This window comes from Aedes aegypti, chromosome 1 (genome assembly GCF_002204515.2).
Source record: "Aedes aegypti strain LVP_AGWG chromosome 1, AaegL5.0 Primary Assembly, whole genome shotgun sequence".
Taxonomy (NCBI): Eukaryota; Metazoa; Arthropoda; class Insecta; order Diptera; family Culicidae; genus Aedes; species Aedes aegypti.
Genome location: NC_035107.1, coordinates 154,723,196 through 154,748,209, shown reverse-complemented (window position 1 = coordinate 154,748,209; position 25,014 = coordinate 154,723,196). Strand labels below are relative to the sequence as shown.

The 25,014-nt window shown below is 40.6% G+C and overlaps 2 long non-coding RNA genes across 4 annotated transcripts in view; one reads left to right on the top strand and one right to left on the bottom strand.

The window, feature by feature from the left end:
• Nucleotides 1-10,646: 10,646 nt before the first annotated feature.
• LOC110678570 lies at nt 10,647-11,632 on the top strand. Its single transcript, XR_002501746.1, has 2 exons — nt 10,647-11,289; nt 11,352-11,632. It is a non-coding gene; the product is annotated as an uncharacterized LOC110678570 (long non-coding RNA).
• A 6,492-nt stretch (nt 11,633-18,124) lies between these two features.
• The window catches only part of LOC110678552, a 32,382-nt gene continuing 25,492 nt past the window's right edge, over nt 18,125-25,014 (bottom strand). For all 3 annotated transcript variants that reach the window (XR_002501729.1, XR_002501728.1, XR_002501732.1), the window contains one exon: nt 18,125-19,996. This is a non-coding gene — a long non-coding RNA (uncharacterized LOC110678552). The remainder of the gene's footprint in view (nt 19,997-25,014) is intronic.

Genomic DNA, 25,014 nt, shown 5'->3' with positions numbered 1-25,014 from the left:
GCAGTTTTGAACATTGGTCATTTTGTTAAGCTTTTAATAGATTAATTTATTGTTAATATATCAGAACGAGTGTTCTAGTGTGCTGCTAAGTGGTGCAACGCAAATGATTTGCAATGATAATCTCGATTTGTTTACATTTGTTACTTAGGACGTTTTGAAAAGTTACGCGAGAATTCATGCACACAATGGAAGTAATGTCACATGAGCACCTCTCAATCTGATTGAATATAAAGCATTGAAAAACGCATCGTTTTACTTTTTCCAATAAAAATGAATATTTAGTGCATAGAAAACTGTGGCCCTTTTTTCATGTTTGTCAGGAAAGATAGAAAGTACACAACAAAAGAAAACTAGCGATTTTCCCCAAGCCTGCCTTGATTGTTATTAGCAAGCTGGAGTTATCTTGCAGTTCAAACAAACGTTGTTCTATATTTCGTGTGTAGTATCGATGCCTCCCTCCCAGGGCGTTACCAATGTTACGAAATCAGCTCTACTTGTCAACTGGATACAGCTCAAGTAATTTGGACAGCTGAAGTATTTCTTGGCCATTACTTGTCCTATCCTTTTGCACAGTACTTACGAAGTGGATACTGTGGCAAAATAAGCGCAGCGAACGAAACGACCACAAACACCAAAAGCGGACTCGGGAACCGGAATCGAGAACACTCGGACAAAAGAAAAAGACTTAACACATGAGCTACTCTCATAAACGTGTATTCGATAGCAAAGTTCGCGTTACAATTAAAAAAGGAAAAAGAAATCAATTCACTCGCAGCAGTTGCTGCTCACTCTTTTATTTGTCAATGTTGGCAAACGCCCCGCTGTAAATATGATGGATGGGCGATGCCGTGGTTAAGGTGCATCAGTGCAGCACCCAACACTCCTCCTCGCTGATGACGTTCACTATTAACTAGTCCAAACTGTCCCAGCAGTTGCCGAAACTTGGTCCCTCCTAGTGGTTTGGTTAACGCGTCCGCCGTCATCTCTTCCGATGGGCAGTATATAAGGTTTACCTCGCCTCGCTCACATTGATCCTTAATGAAGTGCCGCCTTGTGTCTATGTGCTTTGAACGTTTTGTTGTTCGCTCAGCCTGCACAAAACTGAGGCAGCTTTGATTGTCGTCGTATACAGTTGTCGGACCAGCAGGCTCTTCTCCAAAATCGATCATCAATCGCCGCAGCCAAATTAGTTCTTGGCAAGCATCGCTGAGGGCGATATATTCAGCCTCCATTGAGGACAGACTGACACAGGTTTGCTTGCGACTCGCCCAGACAATAGAACCACTGCCGAAAAGAAATACGAAACCTGTTGTAGATCGTCTGCTCTCCTGATCACCAGCCCAGTCTGCGTCGGAGTAGCCGGAAAGCTTCCAACCGTCTCCTGGTCCGAACACTAGCTGCATATCCTTCGCTCCCTTGAGGTACTTCGCTATACGTCTTGCCGCATTCCATTCCATGACCGTTGGTGCACTCACCCTACGCCCGAGGATGGATACGCTCACCGCTACATCCGGACGTGCAGTAACGGCCACGTATAGTAACGCTCCCAACAAACTCCTGTATTGCGTCGTATCCGTAAAAGGCTCACCGAGAACATCCATCTTCATATAGCCGGCCTCCATAGGAGTCTTCGCAGGTTTGCTATCTTGAAGCCCGAAACGCTTAACAAGCGCCTCGATGTAGCTGGTAAGTTGCATACTGTAGACGCCCTTTTCGCAACGAATATTGAAGCCCAGAAAATATTTCACCGCTCCGAGGTTAGTCACATCCAACTGTTTCACCAGTGCCTCGTACACCTCCACAATAATCGCTGGATTTCGGCTACCTACCAGCATGTCATCGACATACACCAATAACAACACTTTGTCCTCTCCATGTCCACGAACATACAAACAGTAATCCGACTGGCATTGCCGGAAACCCATCTTCACCAAAACAGCATGGAGTGCACGGTTCCAGCAACGCGCCGATTGCTTGAGGCCGTATATATTCTTTTGAAGCTTGCATACGTACTCCTCCTTTCCCGCAACGGCGTATCCTGGAGCTTGGCGCATATAGATGTCTTCCTCGACGACTCCATGAAGATATGCGATTCGCTCATCGAAGTGACTCAGATACATTTTGTTCTTAGATGCTACCGCCAACATCGCACGAAGTGTCTCGTGCCGCGTCACTGGAGCAAATACTTCGCAGTAATCCACTCCCCAGCGCTGGCTGAAGCCTTGGGCCACCAGTCTGGCCTTATGCTTGACAACTCTGCCTTCCTCGTCTCGCTTCAGTTGAAATACCCATCGTGACCCGACGGCCTTCCTCCCATCTGGCAATTTAGCTAAAGTCCTCGTGGCGTTCTGCGCATGCGACTGCATCTCTGCATCCATCGCTTGTTTCCATTCTCCAATGCGCAGCGCTTCACGATATTCGCTTGGTTCTTCAACCGTGTCGATCGCAGCGCCGACGACAAAATCTTCCAAATAGCTTGGCAATGTTCCTCGTGTACGCCGCTGTTCCCGCCGTAATTCGGGTTCTTGAGGTGGTTCAGACTCGTTATACGCTGTGTCCCATCCTTCCGATGATTCGCCGTCTTCACGTACACCACTTGGTTCAGATCCTCCTTGGGATTCGCCATCTACGGATTGTATTGCTTCAGGCACATCCCTTAATTCGGAATCATTTCGGATCGGAAGCTCAATATCATTGCACGAAGTCTCGGGAACGATGACCGTGTCTTGTTGGTTTACTTGCTCAGACCCATCTCCCAGGTCCATAAATCTAGCATCCCTGCTAATGGTCACGCGATTCGTCAAGGGATTCAAGAACCGCTATCCCTTATGTTCATCGGAATAACCGACAAAAATCAACTTAACGGCTTTATGGTCGAGCTTTGAGCGCTTTGAGGCTGGGATTAGGACATATGCGGGGCATCCAAAAACCTTAACATGGGACAGGTCTGGTTTGGTACCGTTCCACAGTTCGAAAGGGGTTTTGCCAATCACTCTCGATGGCAATCGGTTTTGTAAATGAACCGCTGTTAGCACAGCTTCCCCCCCAATACATTTTATCCATGCCGGCATCCGCCAACATGCAGATCGCCATTTCCTGGATCGATCTGTTCTTACGCTCAGCCACGCCATTTTGTTGTGGCGTGTATGGCGTGGTGAACTGCGCTCTTATGCCTTCAGCCTCATAAAATTCGCGTAACTCCCGGTTCTGATATTCCCCGTCGCCGTCGGAGCGAATAACAAGCGGCTTCCGTCCGAACAAGTTCTGAACCCACCTCACGTACTATTTGATTCTCATTGCAGACTCACTCATGTGTTTCAGGAGGAAAACAACAGTAAATCGACTTTAATCATCGATTAGAGTCATCAAGAATCTATTGCCAGATGGGGTAGTGGTCTCCATTGGCCCACAAAGGTCAGTATGGACCAAATCGAGAGGGCGTTTTAATTTACGTTCGACCACCGCAGGGAAGGGCTTCCGGGAAAGTTTCCGCTTCAGACAACATTCGCATGTCATTCGGACACCACAATCAGAAAGCTTGAATCCACTTACCAGCTCTTCAGAATCCATCCTCTTGAGCACGTCGGGGTCACGATGGCCTACCCGGCGGTGCCAGGTGTGTTGACACCGGTCATGATGCTTCCCGGACACTTTCAGCGAGCACTGCTGCACACGAAGTCGGTAAAGACTACCAGGCTACCAGCTTTGTCTCCGATCACAACTGATTCACCGATCGAGTTCTTAATGTCACACTTCTTCGCACCGAAACATACAGTGAAACCTTTTGCAGCCAATCGGCTCACGGAAATCAAGCCGCCGTCGAGGCCAGGCACAAAAAGCACGTCTCTCAGTGTTACCTCGACACGTTTACCACTGCTGTCTTCACTGTAAACTATACCGTCTCCAATACCACTTGCTTTGGTTTTATTACCGTCCGCGAGAGTAACGGTAGACTCGAAATCGGTGCGCAACGACGAAAAGAAAGAAGAATCGCTCGTCATATGGCTTGTGGCTCCGCTGTCGATCACCCAGCCTTCAGAGCCATCACCACCAGCCAAAAAACAGACTGCACCGCCCATTCCCTTGGCTTGTTTTTCCTTCTGGCTTTCACCATCTGATTTTGCACTTTTCTTCTTCCACTTCTTCCACACCACTTCTTACATTCAGCCTTAAAATGGCCGGCTTGCTTGCAATAAAAGCAAATCTTCTTCTTATCACACACTGCATCCAACTTTAGCGCCCGCATATCCTGCGAAAGCGAATCACTTCTCTGCTGCCGCTGTCGATACTCGTCGAGCAAACGCGTTTTGACCAACGCCACCGTCCAATCCTCATCGGCTCGGCTCCGCAGACTTTGCACCAGCGTGTGGTACGATGGTGGGACGCTGCGAAAAATCATCGCTATCTACAAAGGCTCCTCGATGTTTTGACCTGCAGCCACTAACTTGTCGAAAATATCTTCCATCTTTGATAGATGCACTTCCATATCTTCTCCCTCTGACATATTTGCACTGCACAACTGACCGAGAAAATACACCACGGTCGACATCGTCGCCTTTTCATGGTGGTCGCGAAGAGCGCGCCACATTTCTTTCGCACTGTCAATGTTCTTCACCAGCTTAAACTGGCTTTCCTCAAGAAACAGCCCAATGTTGGCACGGGCTTTCCTGTCGGCAACTTTCCACTCATCCGTGATTTCTTCATCCTCCGGTTTTGGTTCACTAATAACCTCCCACAAGCCTTCCCGCTCCAGCAGCCATTCCATCCGCTGCTTCCAGGAGCACCAATTATTGGCATTCAGGAAAGAAATTTTCGCACTTTCAGCCATCTTGCTTTTCGTTGCAAGGCCACACGCGCACCAGCGAACCGCACCAAATCGCCGAATGAGATCCGCGAACTTTCTCACTATTTTCTCGACCGAACCGTCACTTTTTCCGCGTTCTCTGGACACTGGTGCCCATAACCTGGTGGCAAAATAAGCGCAGCGAACGAAACGACCACAAACACCAAAAGCGGACTCGGGAACCGGAATCGAGAACACTCGGACAAAAGAAAAAGACTTAACACACGAGCTACTCTCATAAACGTGTATTCAGCAAAGCTCGCGTTACAATGAAAAACGGAAAAGGAAATCAATTCGGGCAAACGCTCCCTTAGTGGAGGTAGCTCCAATAGTGGAGGTAGTGTGTTTTGACATGTTTCGCACTTTTTTATGGCTATGTGATATTTTTCTATGATGTACGATGTGAAAATGATACAAGTTATCGAAAAATATTCATGAAATTTAACCATAAACCTATTTTAAACAATTATTTTGCTTAAATTTTTTGCTCCTTTGCACCTATAGTGGTGCATCAGTACCCATAGTGGAGGGTCCCATAAGAAATCAATGGTTTGCGCCACTAAACTCGCCAGAGTTGCGCATCACTCTTTTATTTGGGTCAATGTTGGCAAAACGCCCCGCTGTAAATATGAATGGATGGGCGATAGCGCGTGTAATAGATGGATGGGGCCGGGTAAGGCATCAGTGCAAGCACCCAACAGATACTCCCATGAACGTAAAGTACTTAAGTAAAAATGTCTCCTTTGTTACCGACAGTATTTGGACAGCTGATCCAGTATGCGGCTGAGTGTCACTTTTACTTGCGGAATAATTGAGCGGGCACATTTTTCCGTACGGAAAAGATGACAGTTTCCATTTGATATGTACGGCAGGCGTTAATGACGTTATGAAATCAGCTCTACTTATCAGCAGCGTACAGCTCAAGTAATTTCGGTACCGCAATCATACCTTGACCGTTTCTTGTCCTATCCTTTTGAACAGTACTTATGATCAGCGTACCGGCCATTACGAAGTGGATATTGCGAATATTTTGTAAAATTTCACTTTCGTCGAGTTAGTTGCGCGCCGGCCAGTTACGCGCCAGTGTTACGCGCTGCCCAGATGCCCCGAAAACGAGGACAAATGTCAAAACTGGTCTACCAGCTGACCGTTGTGAAGTGTTTATGCATGCTGCAAGGTACGGGTATAAATTTTGGTCCGTTTAAATATCAATTGACTGTGATACAAAAGTTGCGAAAACTTCTTAATTTTTCTGTGGTATTATTAATTGTGCGCCAGGTAGTTGCGCGCAGTGTTGTATGGATTGAATGCTACCGTTAAGGGCAGATTTGCTCTTAGCAGGGAAAATAAGTGCACTGTCCTTGATAAGAGATTCACCCTGGCGCATAACTGTTTGACAGTCACAAAAAAGAGAGAAACTAAAATATATCTCAAGAAGCGCAATACTACCCATAACAAGGACTAATAAGGGTGTGAACCGTTTTCCTGATTCGTTCAACTTTTAGTTAAAATTTGACAGCTCGATAGTTATTTCCCCTCCGGTTAAAAATAACCCTGCTCGGGAGCATGGTTAAACATGACAGTTCGAAAGTTATTTTCTGCTCCCGTGAATTTGGGAATAACTTACCATCTGTCAATTTTGTTCTGAAATAACTACTGGATTGTCAAAGCTCAAATAGGTCGTCCGCAAAGTTCAATTTAACAACTTGAGGGAAAAATAACTATCGAAATGTCAAATTTTAATTAAAAGTTAAACGAATCGGTGAAACGGTTCACAGCCTAAGTGTTCCTTTGATTACTAAAACATCCTGTTCTCTTCGTTTGAAGCAGTCAGGACTAGGATTCACTGGTAGATCTTTACCCCATATCGCACCACGAAAAGGTGATCTACCCGCGTTATGGTTTTAGAAGTTTTAGAATCCGTGTCGATATCGATCATTGCTGATCTAGTTTTGAAGATATTCCGATGTTTCTTGGGGGACCGACATTTTCCATATAAAATGTCTTTGGTGGCCATTTTGTTTTTGGTCAATTTATCAAAAAGTAAGAGGTTGTTTCCGAGATACGACCGCCAAATTAACGTTGGATAACGTAAAGCCAGGAAATAGAAGATCCTGGCTTGAGACTGTCACGAACTTGTGAAAGATTTCTAGGGAAAAAGCACCAATTTTCGACCCAACACTAATTTTCGACCCATTCATACGATTTTTGTCTACTTTGTATGGAAATCCGAAGATTGGCGCATAATTCTTGTAGGTCGAAAGTTAGTGCTGTTCCCCTACTGATAAATATCTAATCAATTTTCGCACTATTGTTGCATGTTAATTCTTGCTTATCATGGACATTGTGTGTTATTATTTGGATGGTTGGGTTAACACTTCAACACCGATGGAAGAAGAAGCATGACCGGTAACTTTTGCTCTCCAAACAAATATTCCGGTTGAACGTTAGGTCCACGCATTTTCCACTAAGATTGGTTGCTTTAGTGCGTTCCGAAGCCAGTTTAAGGTTGAGGTACTTGTCCATGAAGTCCGCTAACTCCATGCTCTTCTCTTTGCACAAATCGAGGTTAAAGTTGCCTGTCACGATGATTGGCATGGTCTCCTTTTGATACTCGAAGAAGTTCCGCGCCATGAAGAACTTCTTCTGTTTCTTTGTGGTAGGGGAAGTGGTGGTAAAATGAACACAGTGCCTTTTACCGAGAGAAAACAAATTTCAATGAGTTTTTATCATGCACGGACGATTAAGAGCATAAATCGCTCCGGACTTCTTGATTAAGACCAATCTGCGGTTCCAGAGCTCGGCCGTCATGGCCCTGGCAGGAAGCGAGCATGGCCTAACTGGCCGGTTTGTTTGAGCATTTAGCCATGATGAGTGATTGCATGCAAATTACTGACCAAAATCTGAATCAATCACAGCCAATCATCAGTAATGTCGATCTTTAAATTCTCATAACTCTTTTAAAATGAAATTGTCGTCCTGAAAAGGACGGTTGGAGTTAGTCACCGTCGATCGAACTGGGTTTTCATTCCGTTGTTAGACAGAAACACATCGAAAGAATACCGAAGACGATTGAAGTAAAATGCAGTCGGTAATTTAGTAATTTCTTGTTTCCTTGCCCATCCTTGTTTTCGATGGTTTACTAACTCCTCCAACGGCAATTATCGAGGTTTCTGGACGCGTTCTTCACGAAATCGATGGGCTAGCTGGATATCCTTGGCCATGATGCGCGCTTTCACGGAACCCGCGGCTTTTAGCTTGGGAATAAACAGCAGCAGCAGCGACGAACGTGTAGAACTTATTCCGATAGGAGTCCTTCTCCGGTTGCTGGTCGACGATTGACTGATGCGCGTGTGGCTGATTGCAGTTTGGTTGGCTTCGACTGAACACGATAGAATAAAGAGAAGTACGAAGAAGACCGAAGGGGGCGCTTCCCTTTGAATGACGAAAGTGGCTAAGATATCGCTCAATGATGTCTGTGTTAGAAATACATAGGTAAAATGTGCTTTTCTATGGAAAATAAGACATGCCTCGATATTTACCCATTTTTCAATAGTTTAGTCATGGAAATCAATCGTTTCCATTATTGGAGTCGATTCGTAGAAAGATTTCCAATCGATTGGTGCAAGAATCTTGAAAATCTATCTGGGCGTTAGAAAGTTATTAACGGTCAAAATCTAACCACTTTTCGTGACGCGGGCGATTTTCGTTTTTCGAAATTGTACCCCCGTATGTTGCCGTAAGACGTTATCCAACGTCAAAAAATAAAATGTGTGCTATACAATGCCAGGTAATGAGGAACTACTCTAAAAAATCATACAAATCGGTTAAGTATTCTTGAAGAAATCAGAAAATTTCGATATGGTTTTTTTTTTTTCAAAGTTTTCAAGATCTTTATTTGTCCAGCGTGGTACCAGAAACATAAATGCTCATTACTCAAAGACGGCTACACCAAATGGCTGCATTTTTTCACAACATACTCGCATTAATGTATCATTCCGTGGAGTGTATATCAGAATTCGATAATATTTCTGTAGCCTGAGATATTTACGTGGGTTATGGCTACGAGTCGGCCCCCCAAGGAATTTTGGAACATCTCCGGATTCAGATGACCAATATTCTTAAATTAGAAGAGTTTTTTGAGGGCTTGTGAAAAAATGCTGCAAAAATATCGAGAAACACAAAAGTTATCGCTATTTGAATATTTTATTAGCGGTAAAAAATGAAGCTGCCGGTAGAGGGGTTAATGTAGTCGGTTGAAAATTGTTGGTGCAGTTCTTAATTTTACCATGGATTCAGTAGTTTCTACAATAAAATTCATTTCAGTGTACCAATGAAAAAGAGCCATCTATTGCCTTTTCAGTTTTGAATATCGCCCTATAGGATCCGGCTCCCTAATAGTTCAGCTAAAATTTAAATCGTGCTTGCGTCTACTGCTCACAGGCCAAATGAGCCTATGCATGCCATAAAACGTTTGACTTTTACTGTGCGCCCTGTTTTCAAGTTGCCCGTGGGAAAGAGCGAGACAGCACCAACACACGGCGCACAGTAAAAGTCAAAAGAACAAAAGGATTTATGGCACGTACAGAGGCTCATTGAGCTCTCGCCGAGCGGTGTCACGAACACATGCGCAAATTTGCTGGTTGAAAATACTGCCATTTGATTTTGCTGGGAACAGCTGATCTTTGTTTATATTTTCCAGCAGCAATTTTTAAGTAGTGTTGGTGACATGTACCGTGTATGTACACGAACGCAGAAACCACTATTCAAGGTTGCTTGAGAAATAGATAGCTATAATCTTCCAAAGTAACCAATAAGCCGTAAAAATCAGCAGCAACCCAAGTAACCACAAGCATTATATCATTGCATTAATTTGGTCGAAAGTCAACATTTTTTGTATTAATAATGTTATCATGCATTTATTTAATAACTATCAAGCAATAATGCATTTGATTAACATTGTAAATGCTTTGTAGCATTATTTTAATATAGCATTATGCTAAGCTTCTTCTTCTTTCTGGCGTTACGTCCCCACTGGGACAGAGCCTGCTTCTCAGCTTAGTGTTCTTATGAGCACTTCCACAGTTATTAACTGAGAGCGTACTATGCCGATGACCATTTTTGCATGCGTATATCGTGTGGCAGGTACGAAGATACTCTATGCCCTGGGAAGTCGAGAAAATTTCCAACCCGAAAAGATCCTCGACCGGTGGGATTCGAACCCACGACCCTCAGCTTGGTCTTGCTGAATAGCTGCGCGTTTACCGCTACGGCTATCTGGGCCCTCATTATGCTAAGCGTTTAGAGTGAATATGGACCAGTGCACGAGTTCACCCGTTGACGTTATAGCGGTGCCGTGTTATTTACGTGACCATGACAACGAGTGAATTTGGCACCGCTCAAACGTCTGATTAGTGAACTCGTGCATCGGTTCATACAGTTATGCTGTCATACAACATTACATAACCTCATTAAACGCACTCGAATCTGTAATAAATAAGTAAGACGATTGAGCACGTTCGCACTCGCTCATTACGTTTTGTGGGATATGGAAGAATAATGAAATGACTTTCTTTCATCTCGAACCCCCATTTCATGATCTAAGGATATATGTATTCAATCAGAATTGTTGTATTTTATCTTTGAGATTTTTTTACTCATAAGGAGCGAGAAGAAATGTCGATCAATTTCTCTCCCCTGAAACCTTTTTAATGCGCTAGGGCTTTGTTTTGTGGGCAAAGTTCTGTTATTTCCTCTACGAGAAAGAATGGTGATCAAATTCTTTTGATTTTGATTTTCTTATTGATGTTTCATTTGGTGAGGAAAGGAAATCAATCGCCCAAGAGAATTCTTTCTATTCGCAATAACTGGGTGAATAGTAATGTAAACACACACAGTGGCTTCGTTTATAAGGAACTTTTATCCTACCTTATTACATCAGCAGCTTTAGCACAGAACACCAACGCGCCAGGCATCTAGCACACCATCATCCTAGTTGTGGGTTCGAATCCTGATTCCTGTGATAGGTCACAATCGTGCATTTGCCTTTTTTGTATTTTTCTTTTTTCGTTTTGTTGTATTTTTTTCCTTTTTTTTGTAAATAATTATGCTTAACATTAGTTTAAATTTATATTTATAAATATGTAAATAATATTCCTATATTCCCTATCCCAAGATACCAGTTACCCTCAATATAAATAAAAATGAATTAAAAAAAAATGAATTTGTAAATAGAAATAATTTAAATTTGAATTTTATACCCATCCAACTAAACCCCTGGTATCCCATCATCAAAATCCTTCCCATCCATATATGCACTGATGCATGGCGCCCAGTACCAACTGTGCGAAGACAAATCCCTCCCGGGAAATGTTCTACCATTTGGTTTTGCTGCATCATCAAGTCCTATAAAAAGGATATGCAGGCCCAGGAAAAGAATCTTTTTGGTAACTAAATTTCTAATGGTCGGTTCGTTCAAGACCTAAAAATTCAATTTTTATCAATCCAGGAACTAAATTCCTAACCGTGTCTCGTGAGTGCAACCGCCGATCTCTCATACCAGTGCCGAAATAGTGGAGTCATCATCCAAGTGCGGAATAAGCGGAACGAAGGCGTCCAGATCCGGCTTCAGGTGGCCCAGACACGAAGTGACCGACGTCAGAAGACACAGAGGTCGGGTAAGCCCGCAAAACGTTGGAATCAAGTGAAACTAAATGTGCACATCCTTTACTATCCTATGAATTTCCCTCCAAAATAAATAAATTTATTGTTTAAAATTTGAATTTCCAAGTTACAGTGTTTAAGCTTAATTATTTATTACTAGTGCAATTCCTTTTCTCTATCTTTTGTTGTGATTACTTTTTTCCTCGCGCAGCAAGTGAGGGTTGTGAGTCCGCCCCTGAACGATTCTCCCGGATAGACCCTGAGAGGGCTGAAGTGTAAATAGTTTTTAAATAGTTTTGCCAAGTTAATTAGTTTTGAATTTGAAATTGTAGTTTTTTTAGTGTTGAATTTCTTTAGTTTTCTAGTAGTTCCTTTTTTCTTATGATTCTTATTATTTTTCTTGAATTAAATGAATTAGAACAACAAGTCAAACCGAAAAGTAACATTCCAACAAAAAAAAAATCATTAAGCTGGTAAAGAAAACCATTGAAAGGTAGTCAATGGATTCATTGTTTTGTTTATTTTTAACGCAAGCCCTAAACATACATTATTTTAAGATAATATACATACATCATGAACCCTAAATATACGAACATAAATGCTTTAGTAGGGCTTGTGCATTAAAACTGCTTTACCAAGTATTGCATTAATTTGGTTGTTGTGGGGCCCTTTCCCACTTTAATTATGCTTTATAAAGCTCTTAAAGGTTATGTCACTTTAAAACAAAATCTGATAGCACACTATAGAGCAAACATAAAGTATGCATATATAGCTTCGCGGTTACTTGGGAAGTCAGTTCAATAGTCGATTTAAGGGCATGATCAACAGGGCTAATAAGAACTATAATATCTTATAAAGGATTACTAATAAGAACTAAATCGTGATTAAGGGCCGCTCAAAAGCCACTTTTGACGAATTATTTGGCCGATAAACGACCTATTCGTTCCGAGTTTCTGAAGTGAGAGATGTCAAACATTTTAGCGAAAGAAATAAGAAAAGAAAGTTTGTTTATCTCTTGTACTTCTCTAGCTTTTTCTGTCTCATCTGAGTCGATTATTTTTGTTGAATGACTGTGGTTCGAACTAATGTTCACTCATTTCCTACTACATATTGGATGATTCCGATCACATTCCCATTTGCTCCATCGATGCTTTTTTTTTTATTTATCTTGTTCAGTATCGTATAAATATAAAACGAAACATTGTAGATGCTGGGTGATGGGATGAATTGGATGGAATTCAACCCGGACAACTTCAATGCTACATTTTGCCGAAAATGAATGGAGCTATCGGGAAGCTAGTGGAGAAACCCCTTAGAGCAATGAAAATCAATTTAATGCATGTTTCCAGGTGTCGCAATCCTGATTGCAATCGGTGCAATCAGACTTTTTCGTTCGTTGCAATGGATCCACGTAATCACTAAGCAGGAGTCCCGTAGATTTGGAGACCATCCGGATTGCGATCAGGATTACGACACCACACAAGACACGTATTTTTCAACATCATTCCTATTAACAATTCAGCTACTACTCGATACCGCTTCGAATTTTGTCATCTTGACAAATTGCATCACCGTTCTTGATTTGTTTTGATCGATGCCAAATTTGATTCGGGTGGCATAAACATCATGTACACCAGCCTCTTAACAGCATTGACAGCCGTTGTATGCTGCTTGCAGACACAGGGCTTACAAGCACCGTGGCATAGCGTTATATACCCATATATGGCTTATTTCAGTGCCCGAAGGTCACAGTGCCTAAAAGCACTTGAAACTGTTATGTGAAGCCAAATGGCACTGAAAATCCGCTGCACCGATTGCAATCAGGATTGCGCCACCTGGAAACATGCATTAAATTGATTTTTATTGCTCTAAGGGGTTTCTCCAATAGCTTCCCGATAGCTCTATTCATTTTCGGCAAAATTTAGCATTGAAGTTGTCCGGGTTGATTTCCATCCAATTCATCCAATCACCCAGCACCACAATGTTTCGCTTTATATTTATACGATGTTGAACAAGATAAATCAAAAAAAGCATCGATGGAGCAAATGGGAGTGTGATCGGAATCATCCAATAGGTAGTAGGAAATGAGTGAACCACAGTCATTCAACAACAAAAAATCGACTCGTATGAGACAGAAAAAGCTAGAGAATACAAGAGATATACAAACTTTCTTCTCTTTTTTCTTTCGCTAAAATTGTCGACATCTCTCACTTCAGAGACTCTGAACGAACAGGTCGTTTATCGACCAAATAATTCGTCAAAAGTGGCTTTTGGGCGGCCCTTAATCACGATTTAGTTCTTATAAGCCCTGTTGGCCATGCCCTTAAATCGACTATTGAACTGACTTGCTGCTGATTTTTACGGCTTATTGGTTACTTGGGTATTGATCGACTCGACCAATAACATAACCCAAGTAACCACAAGCATTAAGGTATTATCGTATTTTAACTTTAATTCAACGAGAGCAATGCATCATTGCTTTTATTCTGCAATATGCGTGCAATAATGCTTTAATTCGATTTTATGAATGCAATGTAGCATTGCTTTATTGTAGCAATGAAATGTGCATTAATGGGTGATATACGGTCACCGCTCAATGCTTCATTGCATCATCTTACTCAATGCTTCATCGCAAGAAAAACGGGAAGACTTCAATGCAGTATTTATCGTCGATCTTTCTTTCACTCCCACAAGAAATCTGGTTGAAATTCGTAGATCTGTCTTTTGAGAAACCAGAATTTGAAATCAAAAAAAATGTTGCATCACCCTGGAATTGAACCAAAAACCTTACGATTGATAGGCCCATGCGTACACCACACACCTATCACCAACTCAATGTGACAAGATGCTAAAACGATACATAAAGCGTGAAGATGAGCAACCGTTTTAGCCCCACACAATGAAAACAAAACAAAATCTCAACAGCAAAAGAGCGTTCACCAACTTATTGCGCACTTCACCCCCAATTGAACTATGACAAACTATGGTGCACGCTTGCAACGGATCATCTAAACGTATTTGGTGCACTTGTTCCTTGAACCGCAAGGAATAAGTGCACTAAAAACATTATCATGATTCGACGTATCCCTACTACACACTTTGAGGGAGCTTACACACTTGTGATGGGTTAACTTGGAGTGAAATCGACAGTATTTGCCACCGGCAACGAAAGGGCGCTGCTTGAAGTTGCACAATTTCCCGGTCAAAACATGCAGCATCCATGGTCCGGAGGATAGGCGCGGCGAGTCATCGAAAACCACCAGTCACACAAAAAAAATCCCACCAGTCACACAAAAAAAACAGACAAACAACTTCGTAAGCAACACTGACCTTACATCCAACGAACAAAAAAATATACAATAATATTTTTGTTTTTCTATTTTTGATCTAAAATAATGGTGCATTAAATACACTTTGGCTAAAGCTTTTATACGGTACAGACAGTAACTATACTTTAGCAATTGCCAACATAGAGCTAGGAAATGTAGCTGTATTTACACTTTAATAGCGCCCTTTTCCACTTTAATACTGCATTAATGAGACATGTAATGCAGTATGACTTTATATGCCATATTTTATAGTAGCATATAAAGTGATATTGATGCAACTATATACAGCTGTACGGTTACTTGGGAACCTTCACAAGTCAAAAAACAATATATATATTTTTAAATTATTGATACAAGCATACATTATTTTATATATTTTCAGGACAATGGTAATACATCTGGATCAAATGACGGAAATCAACTAAGTTTCAAAGAAGGTAACATTACGAAATTTGTTGAAAAAAAAACCTTTTCGTTGGTACCGTATATTAGTCAGTAAAATTGTTGAGCGATTACTGGCTTTCCAGTTTCCCATGCTTCACGCTTTGCTCCTCTGGATTCTGTTTTTTTTTTCTCCAAAAACAATACAAATAAAAACCAGAGCGGCGTGGACATGTCCCTTATTAAGCATTTTTCGTGTGAATAAACATCTATATCTCGAAAAATGTGTGACGAAATAATTATTATTTGGTTGGTTTGCATACAAGCTGCAAACTCAATGATACAGATGAATTTAACTCTTGTATGGAAACCAACCGAATTCACCAACGTAAGCAGTTAAAATCGTGCTGAGCCTTTTTGGTTGCTTAAATAGTTGAGTTTGCCACTAAATTTCGACTGCTTACCACGAGAAAGCGCAAAATAGATGCAGGAAAAGTTTGGTTGCCGTATACATGTTTCCTGGCGCCGGATGATTCTATACAGCAGGAGATTCTCGTTTGACACATTCCCGCATGCGCATCAGTTTGTTTTGATTTGATTTTGACGGCAAGTCAGTAAATAACATCAACTACTGAATAGTCGGTAATTGTTTTTACTGACTGTTATTTATCTTGCAGAGCAAAATATTTCTATTAAAAAAACACGTACGTTTCCACGTAACAATGACGTTTGGATTATTTTGAGTGTATGATAAAGTTGCAATGAGCTGATAATGAATAACATAAATACTTTTCCAGGGATACTACGAAGGACACGATTTTAGAGTATTTTCATGGGGGACACTTGTTGCAATATATGAGGTGCGCATCGAGGAATCACGCAGGAACAACAATGGCAAGAATGGATGAATTAACATAATCGATATATCCTTGGATGGGTAATGGTGCACAATTCAACCACATTTAATTGTTTCATATCGTTTTGATTATTTACGTTATGCTATTGAAAATAAACCACTATTAAAAACAGAAAAAGTCTTCAATTATTATTATGTGTGTAAAAACCACCTGAAAAAATGTGGTGTATAAGGAAACCCACCCATATATATTTTATTCAAGATATATATTTTATTCACATATATATTTTATTCAAGAGAAAAAACACTTCGAGACCACTGTGTAGATCAGCGTGGATGAAAACCTACACGCAGCGAACTGGACTATCGAAATTCATACTTTTTGCCTTATGAAAGATGGAACGATTATCGCAATACGAACGCTTTATGTATCGTTTTAGCATCATTCCATACCAAGACGTCGATGGGCGCGGGGTGTACGTACGAGTCTATCGATAGCAAGGTCCTTGGTTCGATTCCAGGTTGCCGCGAAAACTATTTTTGTTTTCAAATTTCGGTTTCATAAGGCAAATTTATGAATTTCAACCCGATTCCTTGTGGCGAATTTTCATAAGGGGTTCCTATGTTTATCGATAGTCCATTTGCCTGAGTGTATGAAAACTGAACGACCGACAATAGACAATGCAACCAAGAAAAGAGAAACAATTTACCTTACCACAGCGTGTTATCTGTTTACTGTAGCTGTAGGTAGTCAAGCAGGCGTTTTCTCGGATGGTGAACTTGGCTCGTTCGATCTGCTGGAGCTGGGTACTTTGATGAAACGCGTTGATGTTTGACTGCGATGGGCACGATGATAGAAGACGGGGAGGGTGACCCCCGGTTTGCCCGTTGATGATGCTTCGACGCACAGTCTAGCCGTAGGACTATGCCAGGACTAGCTGCTTCCACGTGTTGCGCGAATTACCGATTTCGTTAACTGGTAGGATTAGCGAAAGATATAAAAACTCCACGTATGAAAAAAAACTGTACCGAAAAAACTAACGAATCGTATGGAGCACGGAATAAAGTTGACCGTCTCGATAGAGCGCACGACCAAGGGTGGAATTGGTGGCTCTTTATTGCTACCCCAACGTGTAGCTGGTTCTAAAATGTAAACAACCATACAAAATTACGACCAAACAATGGTAGAGGCGTAATCAATTTTGTCGAAAACATCTATTTTGTAAATTCAGCAGAATTGTCTGATTAAATTGCCAACAGCGCAGTGTAGTAGCACGTAGCAAATAATTGCTTGCAAACAATATCCTTCAGGGCGCATTTATTACCTGAAATCTTGTGAATAATATTTTTTACTATTCCGCGTTAAGCCTTAAAACTGGTTCTGGACTTAGGTTGGCGGCTTTTCAATTTTACTCCCATTTGACAACCGCCCTCCACCCTTGCGCACGACTAGGAATGATCGTGTGTTATTTTAAGTTCGTTGATAAAGAAGAGGAAATTGAGCGAAGTTCTTTTTCTGAATTTTATATATATATATATATATATATATATATATATTTATATATAAGTGAAGAAGGGTGTCACCCAGACTAAGTTTTAAAAAAGAACTTATTCGATCTACTGCCTAAAACGAACTGAACCTTTATTCAATTATTGATTACGATCAAACCTCACTACCTACTGCAATGCTTATGCTGTTGCTGTGGAAGAACTGCTGATGCCGCGGGTCCAAAGGGCTGTGGCTTCGTTTAGTGGTCTCGTTCGGTGGTTGTCCACGTAAATGCTACCTATGTTGTCAGGTGATGAAATGCTGATGCTAGACTACTGTTTCCGTTCTACTAGCTGGGCTATCGTCGTCGGTGTGGTGGACGTCGTCGTTGTTGTTGTTGTTGCCGGGAATGATGAAAATGATGATACACCAATAAAGCGATTGGTGTATGGATGATTGTTGAGGATCGGTAAGGGTTCGATCTTAACTACTCCCCCTTTTGGAGACGATTCGTCCCGAATTGTACTGGTCTCAGGTTTAATTTCTGGTTTGCTTTTAGACTCCATGGATGCTCCAATATGAAGAGATATCTGTCTGCGTTTTCTCGAAATCCATGAAAGACCTGCAACGATACTTAGAAGAAAACATACGGTCGACATACTTAGAGATGTGTATGTCTGAATTTTGTGTTCCTTAGTTAATGCTTCAATCCGATGTCTATTATGGATGTGAATTTCTTCTTTATTATTCTGGATTTCCAGGGTCTGTTCATTGATATGTAAACCATTTAATGGCATAACAAATGTCGGTTCTGATTTGTTTGCTTCGATATTTGAGAACTTGGTGCCATTTATTATGACAGAGCAATTGTGGAACTCTATCAAATACGTTCCAGATATGTTTCGTTTTGAAAGACCACAATTCGATTCGATTTCTGTGTTATTGATGTTTTTAGCGACAAGGTAATTGTCCATGATCGCTTTGATCTCCGTTGATTGATAGAATTTTACGAAAGTACAGTTTCCTGATAGTCCTCTTAGTAGGTTTGAGTAGCATAGGTCGCCGGTTATGTCCTCTAGGCTGCTTAGATTGCACAGCCTTGTCCTTTCGATTCGCAGGCAATCCTTCTTGATGAAATATGTTCTGTTGTCGCTTTGCAAAGCAGCATTAGCAGGAAGTTTTAAAATTTTATCTACTACTGGAAGAGGTTCTAGGAAAAAAATGCTGACAATTCTAAATATTCATAAATTTGATCTAAACTGTTCGTCCTAATGTTTCGTTCTTCTAATATATCTGAAACAAATCCTAACTCTTCAATTGAAAGTATTTGTTTGGGAATAATGTTAGTTCTTGCTAACTGAATTGATTCAAAAATGTCTTCTAAATGTGATTTAAGGTTGTCTAAGTTGTAATTGATTTTCAAAATTTCTCTAAATAATTTAAAGTTTTTGTTGGTTTCGTTTTCAAATCTAGCTGATATAATGTTTTTAGTAATTTCACTCTGTTGTTGATTTAAACGATTGATAATGGAATTGATTCTATTTTGGAGTTGTAGATTAATTTTAAGCTGTTCGTTGTTTTCGTTAATAAGTCTTTTGTTCTTGATCTGCAGTTCAAAAATATTTTTCGAAATTTGTTCATAGTCGTTATGGTCCATATTTCCTGTAATTCTTTTTATTCCAGTTCCGAGAAAATTAAATAATCCTCTTTTATTTCTTTGCTTTGGCCGAAGATTATTGAATAAACTGTGAACGGTTCCATATTTCGATTCTAAGATTTCAAACATATCAGTAAAATTTGAGAATGTCCGTATTCCTTGGATATTAGCAAGCAATTTTCTAAAAATAGGTTCGTAATTATCCAGTTCTAGGATATGAAACAATCTGTGATTGCCTATTTTTATAAAACTGTTGCCAGTTTCTATGGTTAAAAGACCGGGGTTTTGTTTGAGATTAATGACGTGGATGGATTGTGGTTGGGATAGCTGAGTAAGGAATGTGGTTGTTATCAGGATATTCCAAATAAACGTCATCTAAAAAGAGAAAACAAATGAAAAAAACACATTAGAGATTCTGTGGTGTTACTTTCGGATTCGTCGCAGTTTTTCTTTATGCAATTTTCGACTTAGGATATCTTTGTACGTGTGTTTCCGGTTAGATCGTACTCGCACTTGTTGGTAGCGGTCCTTAATTTTCGACTTCACTCCTTGGATGCGGTTGTATGCCAATTCGTTTTGTTTTAGTTTTGGCGGATCCTCTCGCTTCCTGTTGTGGTACAGATTCTGTGAGTTTTGTGTCTTGGTTAGTTGTACTTGAACTTCGTCGTACAACTTGTCACGAAGTTCAACAAGGCGTTCCATTTCTATCGGTCTCTCCTGTCCATTTTTGGCTGCATATAAAATTTCACGTGGTTTCATGTTGGTAGCTGTATGGATGCTGTTATTGTATAAAGAACATGCGATTAAAAATTTTTCTTTGTTTGACACTTCACCGTATTTGTGTTTATTAGCGTTAAAAATTTCGGTTATTGTCGAATGAAATCTTTCGACTATTCCGTTTGTTTGACTGTGGTTCGAAGGAGTAAAATATTGTTGTATATTGAGATCTGAGAGTAGTCCTCGAATTTCGATGGACTTAATTGCTGGTTCGTTATCCGAGACAATCAAGCTTGGAGTGCCGTACAGTGTTATGTATTTTATTATCGCCTTTCGTATATCCGCAATTGATCTTGATTTTATTGGGATTAATGTTCCATACCTTGTGAACTTGTCTACTATAGATAAAAACAAATTTGGTTGAGCGATGTAGATATCTATGTGAATAATTTCAATGGGTTGTTTCGGTATAGGGGTTTCACCAAATTTAATTTTGTAAGGTCTTCTCTCGTATTTTGCTTTATTACAAGTATCACATAGGATGATGTACTTCCTAACTTTCCTTTTCATATTAGGAAAAAAGAATCTCCTTTTTATCTCCTCCAGATTTTCACGAATACCTCTGTGAGCTGTTTCGTGGGTATCCTCGATAATTGAGTTTTGATCTTCTAAGTTTGGTAGATCAATGAGAATTTTTTGTGATATGCAGAGTTTGAAAGTTTTGCATCTACTAAAATAGTTTTTGTATACAATTTGTAAGGATTGTATCACGTTTTCAGGACACATAATGCAGTTTGATCGTCTGGGATCCATGTATTCTTTCAAAATTCGAATTAAAAGTGGTACACCAAATGTTATTTTCGTAATAGTTCTTCGGTACACACGAGGGAAAATTTCTTCGTATGTCTCAGATTCGTTAGGGTCAATTTTTAAAATAATTTGGTTGTGAAAAAAATTTATTGGTTTTTCTGTACATTTGATGAATTCAGAGTCATCTGTATCAGCAGAATGCACTGAACAGTCGTCTGAGTCGGAATCATCTTCGTTCACGTTGATATCATGTGTTATCCTCGATAGAGTATCAGCGACAACGTTTTGCTTACCGGGTCGGTGTTTTATTTCAAAATCATATTCTAATAACTGTAGACGCCATTTAACTAGTTTTGTATTGGGTGTTTTGAGGTTTAGTGCGTATGTTAAAGGTTGGTGATCCGTGTATAATGTAAATTTTCTACCAAAAAGGTAGGGTCTAAAATATTGAGTTGCCCATCCCGGATAAAAAATACAATACAAAAACAATATAATGTATTGGAACAGTACCATTCAATATATTGGAAATATAATACAGTATATTGTGAAATGACAATACAATTACAGTACAATATATTGTTTTGAACAGTTCACTGTATGGTATATGAGATTTTTGCAATATAATGTATGGGTGGTTAAGTATCGTAACAATACAAATGTGGATATTTTTTCATACATACATTTTGAAAATACAATACGATATATTGTTCATGTATTGTCTTGATTAGCAATTCGTGTATTGTTGTGCAATACAAAAAAAAATTCAACGAACTGTATTTCAATTAGTGGTGAAAAGTGTAGAATTTGTATTTTGTATGGATTGTCCTCCAACTTACCGGATATTCGTGCCAAAAGTAGCAAAATAATTTTAACTTTATAGAAGTAAAGATATTTATCATGGTTGCATTCGTCGTTACAGCTAATGTCAAGTGACTTCTAAAAAACTACTTATTTTTACGTTTTGAATATTTTCCACCCAACATTTCTTGCTTTCTGAACTTGTTTTGTTTATTTCTTTCAGCCAAGCTACATAGAAAAAATCAATAGTTGTTTTACGCAAAAATAGGAATTTGACCAAATTGTAAGGTAAAAAACCAATTGAAAACAATACAGTGTTCTGTTACAATATATTATATTGTTTTTGAATGGTATATCCAAACAAGAATAATGTTGCTTCGACATTCAATTACAATACGCTGTATTGTATCCAATACGTTATATTGTACATTAATGGTTTATTCCATTCACTGAATGATACGTTTTTATCCGGGATACGATCGCTAATAATTCTTTTTCTATTGCTGAATATCTTTCTTCGGTTTTCGTCAATGTTCTAGACGCATATGCTACGGGTCTGTCTTGTCCAATAGCACCTTGAGATAGAACGGCACCTAGAGCAAAATTACTAGCATCTGTGGTTAACACGAATGGTTTTTCGAAATCTGGATATTGAAGGATATCGCTTTGAGTTAAAAGTTTTTTGCATGCAACGAATGTTTTTAAAAAAATATCTGTGTGCTCTACGTGTTCGCCTTTCCTCAGTTGAGCAGTGAGAGGTTTTGTTATTCTGGCGAAATCGCGAACGAATCTACGATAATATCCTAAAATCCCTAGAAAGCCTCTTAGTTCTTTCTGGTTTTTTGGGGATAGGCCAATTTTGAATTGCTTCGATTTTGCTTGGATTTGGTTTAACGCCATTATCTGTCACAATATGGCCTAGAAATGCCACTTCTTTCTTAAGGAATTCACTTTTATCTAGCTGTATTTTGAGGTTTACTTTTTCCAATGCCATAAATATTTTTGTCAAATTTTCAATATGTTCTTGAAGAGAAACAGAAAAAATAATAATGTCATCCATATAAACAAGACAACATTTTCCAATTAGGTCACGGAGTACGTGATCCATGACACGCTGAAAAGTTGCTGGAGCATTTTTCAGTCCAAATGGCATTCTTAAGTATTCGTATAATCCATGTTCTACGGAAAAGGCTTGTACGAAAACGACACTTTCCGCACGCGAAGAAGACACTAGGCAAGGTTACTTTCAAAAACACTTCACTTTATTGCACTACTTTAAACTTACACTTTACACTTTTCACTTTACTTATCACTTGCACTTCACTTTTCGAATTTGAAAATATAACTAATTTTCAGCCGCGCACATCACGCGTATTTATATCCCGCACCACATGTTCTAGAAACGCGTAGAACATTTCCGCTGTTTCCAGGCGCAAATGATGACGACGATGACGGCGATGATGATTGATGATGCATGTGTATGCTGGACTGGCGACGGTCACTCACTGCGATGCGCTTGGTCACTCACTGGAAGGCGCTCAGTGAGTGTAGAGCTTGACAGACGTGCGATGCTGCTGCTGTTGTTGTTATTGCTGCCAACCGTGTGTGAGGGGGACTTTATACCCTTTGCGCAGTCTATCCGTGTGTTATGTGGGGTGATGGTGATTTGTAGGGAAATGCCGTTCAAATTGCTTCTGCTTTCTAAACATACCGCCGGCCTTGAAGGCTCGCCTTCAACAATGTGAGTCTGGATCGAGCAGGAGGCATATCTTCGAAACTGATCGTGTATATTCTTCATTTTCGTCATGGAAGAGTACTTCTCGAAGAATATCGGTTCTGTTATGACAACACCACATACCTTACGCGCCTCTGGAATATCCTCATTTCGAAGCTCGGGCTGTTCAGGCCAAAGTGATCGGTTCACAAGCCATGCTGGGCCATTCCACCAGAGCGTTGATTCCATAAGTTCTTCTGCTGCAAGTCCGCGTGATACTATGTCGGCTGGGTTGTCTTTTCCACTGATGTATCTCCAGTGACATCCAATAGTGGAGTTCTGAATTCCCTTGACTCTATTCGCCTCAAACTGTTTCCAGCGGTTTGAAGGTGCGGTAATCCATTGAAGCGTTAGCATGGAGTCCGTCCACAAAAAACAGCTGTCGACGCTCAATTCCACTGAATCTAGAACCTTTGTTAAGAGTTCAGACAATAAAACTGCTGCGCATAATTCCAACCGTGGCAGTGTAACCTTCTTCAATGGTGCTAATCGTGATTTGGCACACAGCAGACGAACGTATGCATTTCCAGAAACGTCGACGGTTTTGACATAAATGCAGGCTCCATATGCGACCATGGAAGCGTCTGAGAACCCATGTATTTCTACGGCGATTGGCTGTAGACATCCAAACGTCCATCGGTCGATTCGAAGATTTTGAAGATGCCGCAGACTATCATAGAATTGCTGCCACTTCTGCACGATATGGTCTGGGAGTGGGTCATCCCAGGAGACATTTAAGAGCCAAAGTTGCTGCATCAAAGTTTTAGCTGATACGATGATCGGTGCTATCAATCCCACGGGATCATACAGAGATGCAATCGCAGAAAGAATGGTACGTTGAGAGTAAACCTGGAACTGTTTTAGATGGATACGGTATGTCAACTGATCATTCCTGGTGTCCCAGCTCAATCCCAGAGACTTGACGATTTCGTCGTCGTCAATCTCACACATTGTGCCTTTCTCCACCAAGCCTTCCGGTAAATCCTTCAGCAATTCTGGATCATTACTACTCCACTTCCTCAGCTCGAAACTGCCCTTATGCAGCACTGCGAGCAACTCATCTCTCGTTTTCAGTAAAGCCTGTTTGCTGTTTGATCCATGTAACAAGTCGTCCACGTAGAATCGTTTGCAATGAGAACGACAGGCATTCGGATAGGTGTCCTTCTCGTCTGCGGCTAGCTGATGCAGCGTACGAACAGCAAGAAATGGAGCAGCGCGTGTACCGTATGTCACTGTGTTCAGCTGATACACCTTCAGTGGTTGTGATGGTGTTTCTCTCCACAGTATTCGCTGTAAATTCGATGATTGCTGGTCTACTCGAATCTGCCGATACATCTTGGCAATGTCATCTGTGACAACATATCTCCAACATCTGAATCCCAACAAAAGCGAGAACTGATCTGCTTGGATGTTCGGCCCAGTCATCATAATATCGTTGAGTGAAAAACCTGATGATGTTTTGCTGGATGCGTCGAAAACAGTCCTTAGCTTAGTTGTAGTACTCGTTGGCTTAAGGACTGCATGATGAGGGAGGTAATTTACTAACAAACCCACCTCTTCCAAGCCGTCAGGAACAACACTCATGTGCCCAGAAGATTCGTACTCTCTCATGAAATCTGTATACATTTCTCGAAGTTGGTCGTTTCCATGTAGCCTGCGCTCTAAAGCATGGAATCTTCGTAGGGCTTGTTCCTTAG